This window comes from Mustela lutreola, chromosome 9 (genome assembly GCF_030435805.1).
Source record: "Mustela lutreola isolate mMusLut2 chromosome 9, mMusLut2.pri, whole genome shotgun sequence".
Taxonomy (NCBI): Eukaryota; Metazoa; Chordata; class Mammalia; order Carnivora; family Mustelidae; genus Mustela; species Mustela lutreola.
In genome coordinates, this window is record NC_081298.1 from 128,795,336 (window position 1) to 128,816,448 (window position 21,113).

The following is a 21,113-nucleotide window of genomic DNA, read 5'->3' on the forward strand; positions in this document are numbered from 1 at the left end:
ATATTTGTGAAATTATGAGTATGATGCTTAGTTATTTTTTCTAAGATATGTGTCTGCTTTGAATAAAAGTTTGCGTTACCAACTGAAATGAAAAGTTTTCATTCCAACTGAAATTGTTTCCTATACCACTGCTGGTATGCCTTATCACCTTTTAGGAATCACCCCATTATTTAGTCTCCATAAAGAAAGAAGGTGGATTCTGCTGTTACCCCTGTTCTTCAGGTTTGGCCTTGGAGGCACTGAGAGGTTTCATGACCTACTCAAAGACACCCATCTGAGATGAAGACCCAGGTGTCACTGGTCCCAGAGTTCATCCTGTTTCTTTTGGATCAGTGGTCAGCAGGCTATTTTAATACCTGCTGTCTACTCAATTTTTGAGGGCTCCCCCACATCCCTACAGAGCCTTATATGTGGTAGAGTCCTCAGTAACAATTTGGGGGATGGATAGATGGATGGACAGATTGGTAGGTTGGTGGATGGATGATAATGGATGGATGGAACGATGAATGATGGTTGACTTTGAAGGTCAGTGTTTTCACCAAGACTCTCTGGCTGGGGAGGAGCCTATTTTCAGGCCAGGCCCTGGATGTCTGAAGCCTGGACCATGACCACATAGCAGCCCTGCCAGGGCCCTTCTCTCCTCAGAGGCCTTAGGGGTGGAGCTGAGGTGAGGAATGGCAGCCCTATTCTGGCCTTTGTCAAGAAGAGGTTTGATCTTACCTTCATCAGTGCAGTGGCTGTTTTAGAAGCTCTTGCTTGCAGGTGAAGTGAACACGAGTGCTCTGCCTTCTCCCATGAATTGTTAAGCTAGCTCTGTCTCAATGTCAGGACCCAGGCCCTCCTTTGAGATGGCTTTCAGACTTCTGCATGGAGAACCACTGTCTGCTCTTTCTTCAGGCAGAGAACAGGCAGATTCGAGGGTTAATCACCACGTTCTCGAAGCCCACCAAGTTTGATTTCACCTCACCTGTGCTTTTCTTTGCCCATGAAACATGGCCTTGTCCCCTTGAACATTGGCTAGTTCTGTCCCAGGAGCTGATCTTGGTGTTTCTGTAGAAAGGATGATAAATTGAATTCTGTCTAAGGAGCACTGATGAGGATCCCCGCAGGGAAAGCTCCACTGGGGGTTGGGATGAGGTGGTCTGAGTGTCACTGTTTCTGGCTGTAAATCTCTCCCAAGGTATCTTTTGAAACTTTGTTCTTAAGTAGCCACCAGCACTTTACCCATTCTGAGTGCTGGTGATGTGCTTTCCTGGACTCCTTCTGAGCACTTGCCTGGGAAAGTGCTTGTTGTATTTAATAAATTGCATTGATTTATTGCCTTTATTGATCTGCTGGAGCACTCTGTATTATCAGGGGTGATAGCCTTCTTAGGAAAACATGGAAGGTCTCTTCATTAGCATCCATTTTTCTACGAGGCTTTGGAGGGTGAAACACCCAGATGCACAGTGTTCGTTCTGGTGATATATTGAGCACCATCAGGGTGAACAATGGCTTTGGCATAAATCAGGTGGAAGGAAGGAATTGAGACCATTTGCCATAGGCTTGCTAGAGTTTTTGTGATGAAATGAGCAGCCTACTTTTCTTTCTTATGGTGATGACAACTCCTCTCTTAATTTTCCACAGGGAAGTAGCAGAGGGCTGAAGGGGCTCCTTAGAGAAAAGCACGCCCCCATAACCCGGTCAGTCTATGATGTTTGAGCACATCCCACTTAAGGCTCGTGGGGTGATGGCAGGTAAACCCCTTGCTGCTGTGGTGCCTCTGCTGGCCTGTACTAGTTCGAGCTCTGATCTTTCCTGTGATAAGCTCTGCTCCCTGTCCCAGATCTGGTAGGGTCTGGTACTAGCTCTGGGGCATCCTGCATGCAACAGGCTCTGAGTTCCAGGGAGAAGCCTGCTTTAAACTGAGACAGATGCTGAGAACCAAAGGGGGCATTGCTCAATGACACTTCTGCTTCCTTCCTCTGTATGTGGCCAGCCTCCTTCCTGGGTCCTGCCTGAGGTCCTTCTTTTCCTCCTGAAGAAGACTTGCAAAGTCTGGTATCTGCCGTCACCTCCTCACAGAAAATCCTGCAGGCTTAGGAGCCCCTCTCTGCAAGCTTTAGATCTTTATGGCTGCAAATGCTCTGCCTTCCTTGTGAATGTGTCCACTGAGCACAGAACCTCCTTGGATCTTTCCCACATCCGGCCAGAAGCAGAGCCCTCTCCTTGCATACTTACAAAGAACACGCTTTCTCTTGGGGGACCTCAGGCTAGCATCTATGGGGACCAGGGACAGTTCTGAGTTGGAAGCTAATCCCAAGCTGTGTGACCTTGGGCAGATAACTTAGTTTCTCTGAGCTTCAGGTTCCTTATTTGCATGATGGGGATAATGCCAAACTCAAAAGATTATTGCAAGGACTAAATGTTTGCCAAGTGCTTAGAAGTGTCTGACACATAATGCCTGTTCAAACAATGCCAGCTCCCATTATTAGCAAAGTTTCTCTAAATGCACATTGAGCAGGCAGCATTCAAAGCTGTGGCCAGAACTGTGCCCTGTTCTCGGGGACTAACACAACCCTGCCTGCAAGGAGCTTACTATTCAGTGGATGAGACTGGCAATGAAATAGACCAGTAATATACAGCATAACAAGTTCTATGGCTGGGGGTCGTGATGGGTGGGGGAATATCACTGGTCATACCAGGAGCATGCAGGAGGATTTCTAATCCAGCAGGCATCAGCTTGAAGGCCAGTCCTCCCCCCGCTGAGAAGAGCCTCTAGAAACTGACTCAGCCAGAGAGGGCTCTGGAGCCAGGGCAGTGCTGGAAGCCTTCTGTTTACAGATGAGCCATCTTTTGTGAACCCAACACCCCCACTCCCACACCGGCCAATCCCAGCAAGGAAAAGCCTTCCATTCCCGTAATGTCACTTTGCCACTTACAGATTGTGTGTGATCAACCTGATTTCTCTTGGCAGTTCCTCGTGATGCCTGTCCACTGTTGCGTTCCTCCCTGCTGGAGTACATGCTCCCTACAGGTGGGGCCCAGGGCTGTGTGTTACACGCACAGCACGAGCACAGGGGATGGCAGTGTGACACACTCAGCAGCATTAGTGAACTACTTGAGATGGAGCAGACACCGAGATTTGCACGCAAGTGCCTTTTATTAATGTGCAAGGTCTTTGTCTATCTCCCTCCCCTCCCGGCTTCCCCACAAGCCAGTGACTTGCTCCCAGTGGGGGAGCTCCAGGCCCAGGCTGGGTCTTGAGCCAGGAGTTGTCTTCTCCCTGGCCAAGTGGTGGTCCCCTCCCCAAGCTGGTCTCCGCCCATGGGCTCCAGCAGTGGGCTCCTTCTCCTTGTTCCTCAAGGCTGCCTGTACTTTGTATCTGATAATCAATGCTGCCCTTATCGTTAGAGGAAATGCTGCCCAGTGATATCACATACTGAATTGATTGAAAGCAGGACTTTGAATTCCTCTGTTTGGAGAGGTCTCCTTCAAGAGAATCACTCAGTCCTCTCTCCATGTGGCCCTGAGGCCTGCTGGAAGCCTGGTGTGGGGTGGGGAAGCAGCTTCCTTGGTGGGGTGGGAGGAGCTCAGTCTTCACATATGAGCCTGGAGCCTTTTGATGTATTCATCTACAGCAAAGTTACTGTCTTCTACTAGGCGCTCTTCAACTTTTGTGTTGAGCTCCGTTCCAGCAGAACCATCTCGATTTCCTCTGTTTTACCTGTTTTTATTTTTATTTATTTATTTTTTTAAACTCCAGAGCTTCCCAGCATTGTATTTTCCCTGAAGAAAAAATGCCGACCAGATGGATGTTTATATCCATGGGGTTCTTCCCGGCCTTCCCCTGGGGAGGATATGGAGGTGCCAGAGCTGGTCTCTTAACTGAGAAATGAGACTGGACAAGGAGGAGTTCAGGAAGAGGTGGGACTGAAGGCCGGGTCCATGTGACGGACAGCGGGGGATTCAGGAGTCCTGGAGGGAGACCCATGTGTCCCAGAAAGGCCAACGGGGACTCTATTGAGGGAGTGGATCTGGAGTTGGGTGTTGGGGGTGAAGGAAGGATTCAAAGAGGCAAGGGATGGGGTAAACATGCTTGTCAGTGGGATGGGGAAGGGTGGCTTGACAAACCACAAAGCTGCGGGCCAGCACGTGTCCTCATGGAGAAGGAGCAGGCGGAGTCAGGGCAGATTGGCTAAGCAAGCGGAGCGAGTGTGGAGGTTAATTTAAATGTCATGGTGGCCAGGCTATAGTACCCAGTTTTTTGCTCAAATGCCATCTAGAGGTTGCTGTGAAGGTATTTTTTAGATGTGATTAATATCTAAAGCAGTCGAGTTTGAGTAAAGTGGATTACCCTCCATAATGTGTATGGCCCCATCCAGTCAGCTGAGGCATCAAAAGCAGGGGCTGAGGTTTTCTAAGAAGGGATTCTCCTCAAGACTGCAATGTAGACACTTTGCCTATGTTTCCAGCCTGCTGCCCTGTGGAATTCAGATTCAAGATAGCAACATTAACTCTTAATTACTGGCTTCCTTGCCCGCCTTGCAGATCTCAGACTTACCACCGCCCCCACGATCCCATGAAACAGTTCCTTAAAACAAGTCTCTCTTTCTTTCTGTCTATCTACTTCTATTCTGTTGGTGTTATTCCTCTGGAGAACCTACAAAGTGGGAGTTTGCTGAGTGATCACTGTCAGAGGGCAGCTTCTGAGAGCCAAACTTCTTATGCTGGGAATTTGAAGACCAGACATTGAGTCAAATTCTGCAGCCAAGTTCAGTGTCCACCAGATTCCCTGTAAGGGAATCCTCGGGGTTCTTTAAATTAGAGCTTCCATACAGGTATGTGTCAAGTGTGTTGGGTGGATCCTGGCTCAGTTCCAGTTTTTCACTTCTTGGATAGAGTTGGTTTTAGTTGACAAAAAAAACAAAAAAACCAAAAAAACACCTATCCTAGTGATCCTAGTGGACATTTTCTTATTAAGACCAATGCTCTTGAATTCTGTTGTGTGGCAGAAAGATCGCTTTTTTGGTAAGCAGCCTTGGATTTTTTTGAGCCAGTTGTGTGAGAAGTATCTCTTTTGAAGGCCACTATGCAAGTAAGTCCCCCCAGAAATGTGCTTGGGCTGACAGGTGTGAGGAGAAATATCTTTAGTAAGAGTAGGTCATGGAATTAGACTTCCCCACTGCAGTGTGGATGGGCAGAGGGGGGTTCCACAAGGACAATTCTTAAGAATCTCTGTAAAAATGCATGAATCCATCTGTCTCCTCTCTCTTTCTTGGCTTCAGATGAGCTGAGCCATTTAAAAATTCCCCAACAAGGGACCTGAGGCACCAGAAGAAGTGATGAACAGATTTTTAATTTGGCCCCGATTTGCATGAAAGTTTTTCCTTCTTTCTCCTCTTCTTTTTCTCTCTTTCTCCTTCCTTCCTTCCTTCCTTCCTTCCTTCCTTCCTTCCTTCCTTCCTTCCTTCCTTTCTTCCTTCCTTCCTTTCTGCAGTTAAAATAATTAACTATAGGCTGGAGATGGGTTGTGGGTCTTCCTCATAAGAGGAAGATTTTTGACTGGTCTGGACAGACTGCTGGTGCTCCTGGGTCGAAGGCTACAACCTCAGCTTCTGGAGAGAAGAAAGAGATGGAGGAAGGGGAGGCAGAGAGGAAACAGACACACACCCTGGTCTCCCAGAGCCGCCGCTCAGTAACTTCCCTGGGGTGTCCTCCAGGGGGCGTCTCCTTTCGGTGGGTCTGGCCGAGTCCTGTCTATGAAGGAGGCTGCCTTGTGATTTATCAGAGGCCAGAGAATGAGGACCTCAGACAGCACCTGGGAGCTCTGCTGCCCTGGGAACTAGAAGGTGACATTTCTGAGGGAACTGTAGAACTTCTATCGAGGTGGAGGTTGGGGTTTGGAGAAGGCATTCTGGCGAGAAGAGGAGGCCAGAGGATGTGGGTTGAGGCACCTGGTGCTGGTAATTTGGGATGGCTTTGGTGGTGGTGGTGGAGCATGAGTGCTTGGGAGGACTATAGGATAATAAGAATGAGCGCTTATTTTGTCCCAGGCCCTGGCCTAAGCTTTTACTCATATTTGATCATTTAATTGCCACAGCATGCCTATAAGATGCTCTTAGTTAGCATTCTCATTTTCAGATGGGGAGAGCAGTCAAGAACTTGCCCAGCTCCCTAGCCAGTAGGCGACAGTGCAAGCAGGGGAGACCCAGGTGGTCTGTTCTAGAGCCTGTCTTCCTCAGCCCTGCACACACTCACATCTCCTACCTGTCTCTTGGTCAGCCCCCATGTCCTTTTCTGCAGCCTCACGTGAGGGCCAGCCCCTGGGCGGTCCTTTGGATGCCAGCAGAGACCTTCCTTGGAGGCTCTCCAGGGATCATCCAACTCAAAAAGGAGTTTTCCCAGAGCCTTGTTCAAACCTTTCATCCTGCTGACATCTCCTCCAGCCTAGCTCCTTTGGCCAAATCACATCCTCCCCCGGGCCCTTGGATGCCCCAGCTTTGGTCCCACCCACTCAGACACTGTGTGGGAAGGGCCACTTCCTGGGACAGGGCTCTTCGGGAGAAGTCTCAGTTTGATCTGGCAAGTACATAGGATTCTCACAGTAGAAATACCAGTATAAGCTTCAAGTCAAATGAAAAAAAAAAAAAAATCAGTCCTATAAGAAGGATGTCTGTGTCTCATGGGAATATGTGGACAGACAGACAGACAGACAGGAGTGAGTGCCCTTGTCAACTCTTCCCTGCACCCTTGTGAGGGAAAACCCACCCATGGGATCTGGGTCTTGTTTGAAGTCCCTCCTACAAGGCACAGAAGGAAAGGGCCAACATCCCGGGTCTGGGCAGCAAGGGAAACTGGTGGGGGGCGACGGGACAGGGACAGGAAGCTGAAGCAGGGACTTGGGCCATTTCCCTCAGGGTGACGAGAGCAAAGCTCCTCTCTGGTGCTGTGGCCAGGCTGTGTGTGCCCTAGCCTCCCTTCAGCCGTTGGACAGCCAGGCTGCTCGGCTGGGGGTGCTTCTGGCCACCAGCCGGCTGCCCCTCTGGTCAGGAAGTAGCCTTTCCTGCGTGTGCTGTGGTGAAAAATGATATACCCATAATTAAAGTGTTGACCAGAGAGAATTAAATTACAAAAATGCTAAGAGTGGCTCCTAATTAGAGCCTGCTGGGCCAGAAGAACTCGGGCTTGGGCCCGCAGGCCATTCCCAGGACAGGTCTGTGGGAGCTCTGCAAGCAGGCAGCCAGCAGCCCCTGACATGAGGGCAGCACTCGGTGGACCCCTGGCCCTGCACCACTCAGCCCCCTCATTTTATGAGTGGGGAAACTGAGGATGCAGACAGGAAAAGTTGCTCAGGCCAGGTCTCAGGGGACCTGACCCCCAGGCCTGGGATCCTTGTGCCTCGGCTCAGGATTCTCCAAGGGTTTCTCATGGGAAGGATCTACCCACACAGGGATGTTGCATGGCTGGTGCTGCTGATGGCATTCATTCACTCACTCAGCCATTCATTTCTTCAACAAGTACTTGTAGAGCTGACCACGGGCCAGGTACCCTTCTGGATGTGGGATAGAGCCGGGCACAGAAGCAGACACCCCTCTCCTCGTGGAGTTGCTTATTTTTGGGGCAGGGGAGTGAGATATAAATTAAGCACACATTAAATAAATAAGCATCGTGTCAGGAGGTGATAAAGACAAGAGAGAAAAATGCAGACAGGAGGGTGCGGGGTCCGCGCTGGAGCTATCTTGGTCAGAGAACAGCAGAGCCTCTTGATGTCCCCGGGCAACAGCCCTCTGGACAGCCTTGCCCCTTGCAAAGGAGGGCAAAGGGCCAGCCAGGAGGGTTGGGAAGCTGCCAAGAGGCAGAGTTTCCCCGGGGCCAGTGGGAGGTTTCAGGTCAGGGCACGGAGGACAGGAAATCGGGGAACGGCAAACACAGTGTGGAAGGAAAGCTCCCCACTGGCAGGGTTGCAGAACATGGGACAGGAAGAAGTGAGGGGTGACATGGGGGGTGTCGTTTAGGAGCAGCCAAGTGAAGATGGGGCCACATAGGCGTCACCTCCCAGGCGTGAAGCTCCTTGGGCTTATAGCTAAGGGATGACATTGGGAAGAGACCACTTGATAAAGGTATAAACGTCCCTTTGGTAGGTGCTGGAGGGGTGCGTGGGAGCAGTAGGTGTCCAGTCTAGAGCGTGATGTTGGGGTGGACGGAAGCGGTGGAAGAGCCGCAGGGCTTGCTGCCTGAGCTCCATCCTCCTGCCTTGGAGGCTGATGTTCTAGGTTTGAGTGGGCCCAGCAGCCTCCTATTTCACTGCTCTGCCCATGTATCAACTTTCCAGGATCAGGAGAGGAGACCTGACTGCCTAGGGACATTCTCTGATGCTCAGTCTCATGCTGCGAATGCCATGTGCCTGCCACCCAGTGTCTCTTCCTATCCTCTGACTTCCCTGAATCTGGCTTGGACCTGCCAGCCCAAATCAGACAGACCCTCGGGGACAGTTCTTAGGAAGATATAGCGTCAGTCCAGGGGTGGAGGAGAGACACATGATCTGTTCCTGGAAGACCATCTGGGAAGGGGGTTTGGGGACCCTCAGTGTACTGAGTCTAGCTGCACTACAGCAAAGTAGCCTCAGGGCAGGTCTGGGTCCCTGGAAAACAAAAGGTACAGAGTGAAGGAGACCAGGGTCCCAGGGACCATTCTGAGGATCTGACATGTCTGGTACCTTGGCTTGTTGCAGCCTGGCAGGGACCTGTAGGATTTTTGGGTGGACACAGCCTACCCAAGCGTTCAGGCATCTCTCATCAGACTCATGGTCTCCCGCCTGGGCCCAGAACTGAGGCTGGGAGCAGAAGCTTGCTGTGATTCCAAGCTCACTAAGGCCCCACCTGCGACCAGACGTATATTCCCAAAGCAACCTCTGGGCAGATCTGGCAAGGCGGGGGCGCTGGCATCTAAGGCGCCCATGGCTGCTGGAGCCCCCGCTGCTGTTCCCAGGGATAGCTTCTGGGGCCTCTGGACTCGCTCAGTCAAGAAAGTGTGATGGGGTCCCAGGCTCTTACGTCGTGGACAGTAGCCAGGTGGGGGGACCAGATGAAAACCTGGAGGCTCAGGATGGGAAAGGATCTCCATTTAGTGGCAGAACAGAGGCTAGAGTCCTGGCCTTGCTGCTCCCAGCCCTCTGTCGCCTCCTTGACCCTTGGGCTCCTAAACGGAGCTTAGCTGAGAGCGCTCCGAGGCCACTGCGGGACAGGGGAGTCCCGGTGGGAGGGCAGCAGTGTGAGGCTGGGGCCCTGCACTCACTCAGCGAGGCTGCTTCGGCTCTGCTGTGCTGGCTTCCCACCCTCTCTGTGCAGACTGAGGTGGGTGTGTTCTTCATGCTTAATTATAGTGCTCATAACCAGAGAGGAGCTGCTTGGAAGCACATGTCATTTTGTTTGGGGATAATAGACACGGAGTCTGGAAAATATCTATTAGATCATCCCGTCCTGTCTCTGCCAGGACTGGTGTGGGATCACTGGTGTTTTCTGAAGCCTGTGTCGGGCCTGGGGCGCCCCCCGGGGGCCCCTGGGACAAGGCAGCCCCACATGTTTCTTCCAAGTTCTGCTCTCATTTTCCTCGTCTGTCTACTTGTTTTTTCCATCCATGGATCTGGCTCTGTGGGCCTTGCTCCCCCGCATGCCAGCAAGCATTGATTCCCCCAGCTCCTGTGTGGGGAGACCCTGCTCTGTGGCAGGCTTGTCTGTGCTTCATTCTTGGGGGTTCAGGCAATGATATCAATCCACTGTCCACAGTTGAGTACAACGTGAGCGAAGTGCCCATGGATAATTCCAGTTTATGACTTACTGTGGGAAGCACCATGCAGGGGACGCGGACATGCGTGGGAAAGGGAGAGGTCCCTGAGGGCTCCGCTTCTAAGGCAGCTTCGTGGAGGAGGTGACACGTGAGCGGGTTGAGAGCTCACGAGGTGGGAAAAGGGGGTTGAGGCCGCATCGTAGGAACCTACAGCTTCCTTCTCCCCCCTGCCTGGGGTCTGCTTCACAGACTTGGACTCCACCTCGTCTTTTTGTCTGTAGACTGAGTCCCTTTAGATCTGACCTTTGCTACCTCATCGCTAGGTCTCCCTCTTCTCCTTCTACCTCTGGCGCGTTGTAGATGCAGTGGGCAAGCAGGTCAGGGCTGCCGCAGTGGTGGGAGTCAGGGGGCCGAGGCTGCTGCCAGCCTTCTGCTTCCTCATCTGCAAAATGCGGGGTGAAGTGATCTCTCTGAACCCTTTGAGCCTGATGTTCTAGAAATTTCTAAAGCAGTGAGCCACTTGGCTGAGCCAGAGTCTGGAGGTTGGTGCCTGAGGTCTGTTTCTTCCTCATCATGATGGCAGCCCCCAGATGGGCATCTCCAGCATGGAGTCCCCACTGGGCTAGGGAAATGCACACCCTGCCTCTCCCTGTCGGTGTCTGTGGAGGGGCCTTAAAATCCACATGTCCAAAGAGGAAACACCATTTCTCACACTCCTCTGATTCTCTCAGCTGCCAGAATGCATGTGTATTATGTACACACTCACACGCTTCTGATCACGTCACTGTCCTGCTTGAAACCACCCCACCAGGAGAAAACCCCAGGGAAACCAAGCTTGGTGGAGCACACGTATTTCACTTGATCCCAGGTCATCTGCTGCCACTTCCTACCTCCGTAGGTATCACGCTTAAGTCAACTCTAACTGCTAAGACACCTTGACCTCTCATGTCTCCATGGTTTTCTGTGTGTTCTTTCTGTGATATAGATCACTCTCATCCCCTGTTTTCTTCTGATTTTTTTGAAGGAACTTTGAATTTTATTTTATTTAATTTTTTTTCCAGTATTCCAAAATTCATTGTTTGTGCACCACACCCAGTGCTCCATGCAATACGTGTCCTCCACAATAACTACCACCAGGCTCACCCTCTCCCCTCCAAAACCCTCAGTTTGTTTCTCAGAGTCCACAGTCTCTCATGTTTCATTTCTGCCTCTGATTTCCCCCAACTCACTTCTCCTCTCCTTCTCCCAATGTCCTCTGTGTTATTCCTTATGCTCCACAAGTAAGTGAAACCACACGATAATTGACTCTCTCTGCTTGACTTATTTCACTCAGCGTAATCTCCTCCAGTCCCATCCACGTTGATACAAAAGTTGGGTGTTCATCCTTTCTGATGGAGGCATAATACTCCATTGTATATACGGAACACATCTTCCTTATCCATTTGTCTGTTGAAGGGCATCGTGGCTCTTTCCGCAGTTTGGTGACTGTGGCCATTGCTGCTACAATGGGGTACATTGGGGGTACAGGTGGCCCTTCTTTCACTACATCTGCATCTTTGGGGTAAATACCCAGTAGTGCAATTACAGGGTCAACAACAGGTGTTGGAGAGGATGTGGAGAAAGGGGAACCCTCTTACACTATTGGTGGGAATGCAAGTTGGTGCGGCCACTCTGGAAAACAGTGTGGAGATTCCCTGTTTCCTTGATGAACTTCGGTGTATTCATCAAAACCCAGCTTACATATCCCCTCTGTGACAGAGCCTTCCCAGGCCTCACTCGTTCCAGTCAGTCAATCATTCCCGCTCCTCTTTGCCATCCCTGGCCTTGTGAATACAGTTTTTGTAGCGCTTGCAAATTATCAGTTTATGGGTCTGCAGGCATCCCATCTCCCACCCATCTTTGGCCCTAGTTTTCTCTCGCACAATGCCCACCGCCTGTTAAGTGCCAAAGTTTTATTTATAAAACCGAGCTGAACTGGGTCCCGGTGACTGACCTGTTAGCCTCACAGCGTGTGGACTGTTGGCCCAGCCCCAAATCAGAAGTACATTTCCAGAGGGCTGTACAGTGGGCAGCCGCAGTAGGAGCCTGTGTTTTCAGCTCAGTGCCTGCCCCTGTGTTAGGTGTTTTCTCCTTCGCAGGCTTGAGTGAGCCCTTGAGCTGACCCAGAAGTTCTGAGCATTTATCACCCAGTATTGATGACCACATATTTTGCCTCCCCTCTTTATGCCTAGAGATGAAGGAAGAAATACAAGCTATGTTACAAAGAGTATTTCCCTGGCTTATCAGCTCTCCCTTCTCAGCTCACGCTCAGAATGATTTCTTAGTTCTTAGCTTTTATTCCTCTGATCAAAGTGCCTGAGGCAGTGAGCACCAGGAGGCATGAGCGTTTCTGGCTGAGTCTCACGCTTCCCTGTTCCGGGCTGTTTTAAGAAACTGTAGTCCAGACTTCTCCAGGCAGGGGGTGTGGCCTGGCCTTGGAAGGGTCTCCAAGGACTTACGGGTCAGGGCCACACTGGGCTATGGCGAGGGGCGGGGCAGCCACCCTGCCTGCACCTGCTGGAGATCAAAGCCCCTTGCTCCTCGCCTTGTCCTCCTTCCCCACCCTGTTCCCCCCATCGCCCTTTTCTCTCCAATGAATTAAAAGCAGAAAATCCATGAGCAGGATTTCTCTCCTCAAAGGATCAAATAACCTTCCTCCCCCCCTTTCAAAAATTTTCCCCCAAGCTGCAAAAGGAAAACATGCAAACAGGCTTCGAGTTAAAGGTGAGAGGAAGAAAGAAAAGTTGCTGCAAAGTAATTTCAACTTGAGAAGTGGAGCAGTTGAAACCCAGAAAAAAAAATGTACATTCAGCAATATGGTCCTCTCTTACAAATTAATTAACCCAGAGCGCTTGTGTAATTAGTGTGCGGGGCAGGAAATCGCGGAGCTAAGAGTATCTCTCACCCAGTTGAGATTTATGGTCACAGAAGGCTTTCCTCTTCCTTTTCTGAGAGGGATGGAGTTCAGTTGCCTGGCCAGTCTGGAGTCAGCACGTGCCTTGGCTGGAGCTGTTTGGGGCGCGGGTGTGGGGTTGGCCTCTGAGGAGGTGGGCTTTTGGCTGCACCCTCTGACCCCCTCCTTTGTGCATGGCAGAGGCGGGCCTTCACGGAGTGGGGGTAGAGGCTGCTCTGCTCTGCTCCCTCAGAAATGGACTCTGAGGGGCTCCAGGGACCAGATCTCTTGGCCTCTCAGCCCTTCCCCCGACTCCGCTCTGTACTGCATAAAAATCTTTTGAGTTCTTTGCTGCTTTTGACAAAGAGTGCGGATATTTATCACCTTTTGGGGCACTAGGAGAACTATGATGGCTGATGTCATAGGAAGCTTTGTGGGGAGGCATTTTTTATAGGGTTCACGGTGGGGGAGTCTAACCATCTTTCTCCTTTTTCTCCATAGACTCCTTTGACATTTAGTGAGGCCCATGGACTTGCTATGGATGAATGTTTGTCTCCACCAAATCCATATGTTGAAGCCCTAATCCCCAGGATAGTGGTACGTTTGCAGGCAGGCTTTTGGGAGGAGTGAGGTGATGAGAGCGGAGCCCTCACGTGTGGGCGGGATTAGTGCCCTCGTAAGAAGAGGTCAGAAACAGATGGTTGTCTGCCATGTGAAGGTAGAATAGGGAGGTGGCTCTCTTTGAGAATTCCCACGCAGGACACTGAATTGGCTTGTACCTTGGTCTTGAACTTCCCCACCTCTAGAACTGAGAGACATAAACATTCGTTGTCTAAGCCCCCCGCTCCAGTCTATGATATTTATTTAGTTCTTCCCCACCTGGAACTAAGACAGGACTTGTTCTCAGAATAATGGTTTTTAAATGCACAAAGTTAAATATACAGGATTACAAAGGAAACTGATAATGTTGACACACAGTTATCAAAATATAGATAAACCAGATATGTGGTATAGTCATATATATGCTTCTTAACTCATTGAAAAGCAAGATCTACTTATAGTTCTAATAGCTGTTGTATATCTGAAATAAATAATGTTTTGAGAAATCTGCAACAATCACGCTATAGTAAAGTAACTTATTTTTACTGTTGATAAATCATAGGCATTGCTAGAACTACTGTGGTTTATGGCCCATGTTCATAATTGGAGGAAATTCTGAACTATAGTTCAGTTAGAGGCCAGTGAAAATACAGATAAGACATTTATCCTGTCTAACTTCATTGACCCTCTGAATTCTATCCATGGACCTTTGACTAAGTTCGTATCGATGGATAGGTTTCTTGTGTCTCTAACTGAACCATTGTGGCTTCTACTGAATCCTTCTCAAAGTTTCTCTACTTTGGGGGAGACTTTGCCTCTCTCTGAAGACTGAAGGATTGATTTCTTGGAGCCACTGAGGGATATGTATTATTAAGGAATTGGAGGACCAGGAGGACAGAAATGTTAAGAGAAATGTCCATAGAAATATGTGCAGGCCAGGAAGTGCCAGACCGCGGCCTGCACTCTGAGACGCGTGCACAGCTATGGCAGGGCACGTGGTCATGGGTTACATTGTGCTTCCCATAGGGGACAGGCTGGGTGGGTGCCTATGGGGTGAATTGGCCAAGTCACGTGGCAAGGGGCAGGTTACATGGGGCCAGGCCAGGTGCAAGGCATGGGGGTTGGGACATCTTGGCAGTTAGAGGTGGGCTACTTGAGCATGCGCCTTCTTGGGCTGTGGGGAAGTGGAGGCTTCTCCTGGCTTATCAGGTGTGGCAAGCCTGTCCTCAGAGACACCTGCTCATATGATTCGAGTTCCTGCTCTTCCAGGCAGCAAATTATCATGCACGCTTTGAACAGTTTTACCCACTGGTCATTTAATCACCAAAACTCCCCTCCCGGTTTCTCTGAAGTAAAAGATTCAGGCTTCATGGACAAACATTTGTACGCAGTTGCTCATTTGCCATCTATTTAGTGCCTGTGATAACTGAAATAATCTCTAAATAGGAAAATATTTTTATCTTTCTTAGTTGCTATTCAGAGGGCTGGGGGTGGGCAATTGAGCTTCTCTGCTTGAGGAAGATAAGTTGTTCCAGGTAAGATTTAATTTTTGCTAAAGAACAATCTGAAAATGACTTTTTCCTTTAAGTTAATATTTTTTTTGTCCTTGAAAACAAAGCCCACACAATACAGGTGAACGATAGCTTGAAGTCTTTGTTCTCCAGGCTGAGGCTCAGAGCTGAGTGCTTCAAATGAGGGGCTAAAACTTGTAGGCAGAATCCCCAATTTCTCCTTCTTACTATTGAGTCCCAGACTCTCCCAGAGCACTGAGCCAAACCCTAATAACCAGGTTCCCATCTAGAGACGTGGTGCTGAGAAATTGGGCAACAACCCTTGTTAATTATTAAAGGTTGTTAAGGTATTTCTTTATATTCTTTCTTTTATACTACATCTTCAAAATCCAGTATGAATTTCACACCCACAGCACATCTCAACTCAGACTCACCCCATTGTAAGTGTTTTGGGGCTACATGTGGCAGGTGGCTACCATATTGGATAGTGCTTCTCTAAGTCTTGCTCTTCACAGTAAGCTGTGCTTCCCCTTGGCTAATCTGCCCCTGGAATCAGAGGAGCATTGGAGGTTGGTCTGTAAGGCCAATCGCTGTGTACAAAAACACACTGTTATGCAGGGACATAGGAAGAGGCACGGTGGGGGATGCCCTCCTAATGTCAGGGCCTCTTGACAAGAAAGAGCAACCTGAAGATTGCCATTCCCTTGAGAAACTGGAGAGGGCTCCTCCTGGAGTCTGTGGATGTTCTGACACTGGGAAGGTACCTTCTTGAAGGCTGTCGCAACCCTGAGTGTGCAGGGGGTGCCCATAGCACAGGAAAGAGATTTGTTCACTCAGGCACCCATGGGTGGAATAACCATACCAGTAAGGCCAAGATGAAGACAAGAAGAGAAAGAAAGGAAGGAAGTGTCTCCAACTTCCTCTAGTAGCTCCTGGATCATTGCTGCTTTTATATTTTGTTGATTATTCTCTTATTTATCTGCTGTATTCCTTTGCATTCCTCAAGTGAACCAGACACAGTTTACAAAGATAGTTAGATGATAATGAGTTGACATAAAGAACTTCAAAAAATGAGGCAGGGAGTTAAGAATAGGAAAGATGAATGGCGCCACGTGTGAGGTTGGTTCAAAAAAACACATCCTTTGATGTCTCCCATATTTGCTAGGGGTGACCTGTATTGATCTGAGTCTAAGCTTGCCAAGAGGCAAGGCAAAGAGGGAAGCACAATGAATGATATGGATTCTGGCATAACTAAATAAAAACAAAGCAGGCACTGGGGGAGACCATCATTCTGAGGGTTTCTGGATTCCTCCTTGAAATGAGATATCATCAGGCCTGGAATCTGTCCTTAACAGCACCTTGTGTACATTGGTGTGAAATCCTCCCCCACTTTGCTACTCACCCAGTGTTTCTCTCTTGTCTTGGGGCAAATCTCTTTGCTGTTTTATAGATGCTATTCTGTGGGAATCCACATCATGCTGTCCAGGTTTTCATCTGGTCGGTGAACTGGCTTAATCTGGGTCAATTTGAGGGATTTAGAGCAATGCATTTCCAAAACAGAGACTACTTTGTGTTCACTGAAGCCTGGACCATCTTGAGCCCATGAGTACTCTTCCCAGCTTTCTTTGTGGCCAGATGTGGCTTTGACATCGAACATGAGCGGAAATTGTGTGTCACTTCTTAGCTGAAGTGGTTGGGAAGGGGATGCATTCTCTGCATGACCCCTTTCTCCATCTGTTGGCCTAAAGATGGCTCCCAGGACCCGGAGGAGGGTGGGGCCACATAAAGGAAGAGGTCTGGATACTCAAGGCCCGGTGGGTGCATACCCAGCCAGAATGCCTTCATTGGAACGTGATATGCACAGGGAACCAACTTCTCTTGTGTCAAGCCACTGAGGATTTGGGATTTGTCTGATAGAGTAGCTAGCATTATCTTAACTAACACGATTCCCTCTTGGGAAATACTCTCTAAACACAATTCCTCCCAACTAAGAGGAAATGAAACATTTGAGTGACACCAAGTTCAGGGCTATGTTCCCTGACAACTACTGGGAGTGCAAATATCTTCTGTTGCAGGGAAGTGGGTAGGTGGAACCGTCACCCAAGGTGGGAGGAAGATTAACACACTCTTGTCAAAATTGTGTCACCTTACAAGAACTCCTGCCTGAAAAGAAAGCTCTTGTATCTCCTTTTGGAGATAAGCCAGGGTGTACCTGTGGGGAAGGCCAATATTCTCCTCAGAAAGTCATTTCAGGTCTTCCTTAACACATGGAAAAAATTGTAATCAAGGCCACATGGTTTCATACAGTGTAATGCTATTATAATTTTAACTGAATAAAAAAAAACTGAAAATACCTATAGCCCTATGCCTGCAGCAGCCCTTAAAAACAAAACATAACTTGGATGCAAACTTGGCCAGGTCCCTCTCAACCCAGGCTTTAGTTTCCAGGCATGACGGATGATAAATGGACGTGATGGGCCAAAAGTGCGATTTACAATCTAGGTGTACGATGCCAAACAAAACCTCGCAAAAGCACTTGTCTAGTGTGTCTACAGGAAATAGAGTTCTGTTCCTGTTGTTCTGACAAGGTGTAAGCATGAAGCACCAGCGAAGGTAATGGAACAGACTTTGCCAGGTGTCCCACCCACTACACAAAGTGAGATGCTCTGAGTGTTTACAGCTTAGGTCCCGGGGGCCCAAGCCGGGAGCTTATGGTGCCCCTGCTCGTCCAGAGAAGCCCTATGGGCAGGCAGTGGGGCTGGCTGGCTGTGTTGCCATCTATTAGATGGTAAGGGAGGCCCCAGGTTTGTGAGCTCCACTGATGGTGCAGGGCTTGGTTGCTCCCGAGGGGAGTTTCTGCTGAGTAATTGGCAGAGTTTGGTGGTACGCCCGGGGCTGAGCTCAGAGGTTCCAGATAAATAGAAAAGAGCCACGGCAGTGAACCAAGTGCTGAGAGGGAGTTGGCCTCGGTCCTGGGCCTGTGCACCCGCAGTGTGTCCTGGGGGTTTGATGTCCAACCACGGGACGGAGCCACCTTGAATTTTACACTGCACCCAGGCTGCCTGGGACTTGAGTCTTTTGTCCCTTGACCAGGTGAGGCCAACTCTGGCTCACCAATAGGACATTCACCATGAAGTACCCCAGACCTGACTTTAACTCTGATGTGAGGTCCTAAATCACCTTGGATTTGAGCCCCATGGTTTTCCCTCATCCAAGAAGATTCTAGGGTGGGGTGAGTATGAGTAGATGCTTCCCTACTGTAGAGGCTGGGTGGCTGGGATGACTGGGGTCCTGGGGACATTGGATTAGAGTCCAAAGTGCCTTTTACCCCAATCCAACCCAACCCAACCCAACTCACTATTCATTCTCCTCAGGGGGCAGCACTTTGAAAAAGCATGCATGTACAATTGTGAGAATGTTCTAGAAGCCCCTGGGGCTGTGCCTCTGATAACTTAAATGTGCCTAAGAATCACCTGGGCACCTGGGCATTTGTAAACATGCAGATTCCGAGTCAACAGGTCTGGGGTGGGACTAAGGTTATACGTTTCTAACCCCTTTCAGCTGCTGCTGCTCTGAGGCCCACACTCTGCGTAGGAGGGCCCAGGGACTGTGCCCTGTGGAGACTGGTTTGAAAAAGCAATGCTTCTGCACAGCTCAGCGGAGCCTGCCGTGGAGGCACAAGGGGCCCATGATGAGAAGGGTGTCCGCGAAAAGGCTGTATGCCCCCGCTTGGCTTCCTGCCATTTACCCTGGCTTCATGCTTTGTGTCTGCGCGTCTACACATTCAGAAGGGTCTCCCTGTAACTCGTGAGTGAGCCAGGTGTAGAGACCCATCTGAGAGTAGAAGTCTGGCCAGGGGCACAGGAGCTGGCCTGCATTCTTGGCCCTGTGCTATTCACTGGACATCTCAGGTCAAAGCCCAGCTCGACCTTGTTCTTCCCGTCCTCTCGGGACGCTGGGGAGGATGCCTTCCCCCCTGGAGGGGCTTGGCTCCTTACATCCTGACACGTGAGTGTTTTCTGTTTCAGAGGAAGAAATGTGGCTTGGCTGGAGGCCCACATTTAGTTCCAGCACATCCTTTTTACCAAAAGAGCCGCCCCTGGAGCTGCCAACAGTGTTTATGAGAAAGCCTTCCAACACCACTTGGGGTCTGGGAGCGTGGCCTGACCAGAGACTGGCCTTCCCCACCCAGCAAACATCCATCAGGAAACCTGGCACTTGGTGTTGGTGTCTTTATTTTTACCCCCAACTCTTAAAAAATGTAAAGCTGGTTTCTTTCTTTTTCTTTTTCTTTATCTCCCCCCCCTTTTTCCAGCTGGGAAAACTCCTGTCAGTGAATGCAGTGTCCTTTTCAGATTCAATATTATGCAAACTGCATATCGGCAAGTGGAGTAAACAAATATGTCCATGAAGCTTCCTGATGCACAGAGAGACAGGGCTGCCCCCAGACATCGCCGCAGACATGCCGCTTTGCATGGCAGCTGCTGGAACCGCCAGTCCACCACCATGTCTCTCCTTCAGGACGTGTGGCCAGAGTCTGAGAGCCTGGGGTGACACCTGGGTGTGACACTCAGCATCGGGGGACAGCCAGCAGTGACAGACGAGGGATGACTCTGGGTCAGACGGGAGCCATCATTGACTGGGGTCGGGGGCTCAGCCAGGGTCAGAGGGAAGCTCATGATCCAGCTGGGCCTGTCCCTGCCCTGACCCCCACCCTCTTCGGGTCCCCACCCAGGGGCAAGAGACCCCAGCCCCAGGCAAGCTGCTGAATTTTTACTTTTCACCCTCATCTCCCCTGCCTGGCAAGCGTGGACAGGAGGCAGTACCCCACAGGCAGTCTTTCACAGTGAGAATGTGGCCAAGTCCCTTTCCCATCACGGGCTGCAGTTTCCCGGCTCCTGGCACGCAGAGTGTTAAAGCGGGTGCAATGGGCCAAAGGCTGGCTCAGCTCCGCAGTTCTACCATCAAAGTGTGGGAGGCTTCTGTGTGACTCTGATTTCCAGCATGTTCCCATTGCAGTAACCCTGTGAGATTAAGTACCTTTTAAATGTTCCCTTCTAAGCAGATGAGGGAACAGATTTAAGGGGATTAGACTGTTCTGTTGAAGGGTGGGCAGAGAATAAGTGGCGAACCTAGCGGTTGGACCCGGGGCTCTCTTTTCTGAAACCTTACACTCTCCTTTTTGCAGAATGGCATCATCCGTCCCCAAACACCCCTGTATTCAGAAGCAAGCTAACAAACAAACAAACAAAACAAAGGGACAAGGACTCTCCAAAGAGTACATCTTCAAAGCCCCAAATGGAATTTTTATCCATCTATCCTCCGCATACTACCTCTCCTACCCTGGCTGGTGTGATCATTTTTTTCTTGTAGCTTCTGTCTCCTTTGTGACAGGCTAGGGAGGGGAGGCAGCAGAGAATCTGCCCATCTGCCCTTTGGGGGACAGCCATATTTCCCCACGTGCTTGTTGTTTTGGACAAACAGAAATTGGCCCGTTCTGTGATGAGGCAACAGTCCCTCCTTCCCATTCATTCTCTCATGGACCTGGCTTTGCAGCCTGCTCCTGCAGACGGAGTTTGGTCACCACGGAAGATCCTTGAAGTCCCAGCATTGCTGAGAACAAATATTTGCAGCTCTGCTAGCTGGGCCCCTGATCAATGGGGCATGCATTTCCTTATTGAGGGGAGGGAGATGCCTTCGGAGGTTGTCAGGAGGAATGGCCCTGTACCCGGTTGCCTGTTCCGAATGGCGTTCCTCGGTGCCTGGGATGCTATATGGCTGAACAGATGGCCGTGTCACGGGCGTGCTTCTCGTGAAGAAGAGTGGGATGAGGCTGCCTAAGCCCCTCGTGCTGACAGCTTTGGAGCCTGCCTGCTCTCGCACGGAGGCATGGGGCTGGGAGCTGAGCTGAACCACGGGATGAATAAACCAAGGCCAGAGCTTCACACGTTCAGGAACTACACATCTTTTGTGGAGGCTGTCGATGAACTGGATATCTGTGATCCCGTTTTTAGCACCTAGATATGTCTGATATTTTCGGTAGGTTTTTGATTATCAAATTATGGAATTTTTCAGATCTCCCTGTTTTTTAGAATCTCATCGACTCTGTTCTTCCTGGTGGGAAATCAGTCCACCAAAATATTCTATGACCAATCAGTGTGCCCGTTCGCTGCTCAGATGTCCTTGCCAGTCAGACCTCCCAAGAATATCCCAGATAATACGTATTTGAGGATTTTCATCAGACTGGCTTATTTATTTCCCCTTCCATACCCTGAACTCCTTGAAAATGCATGATAGATGAT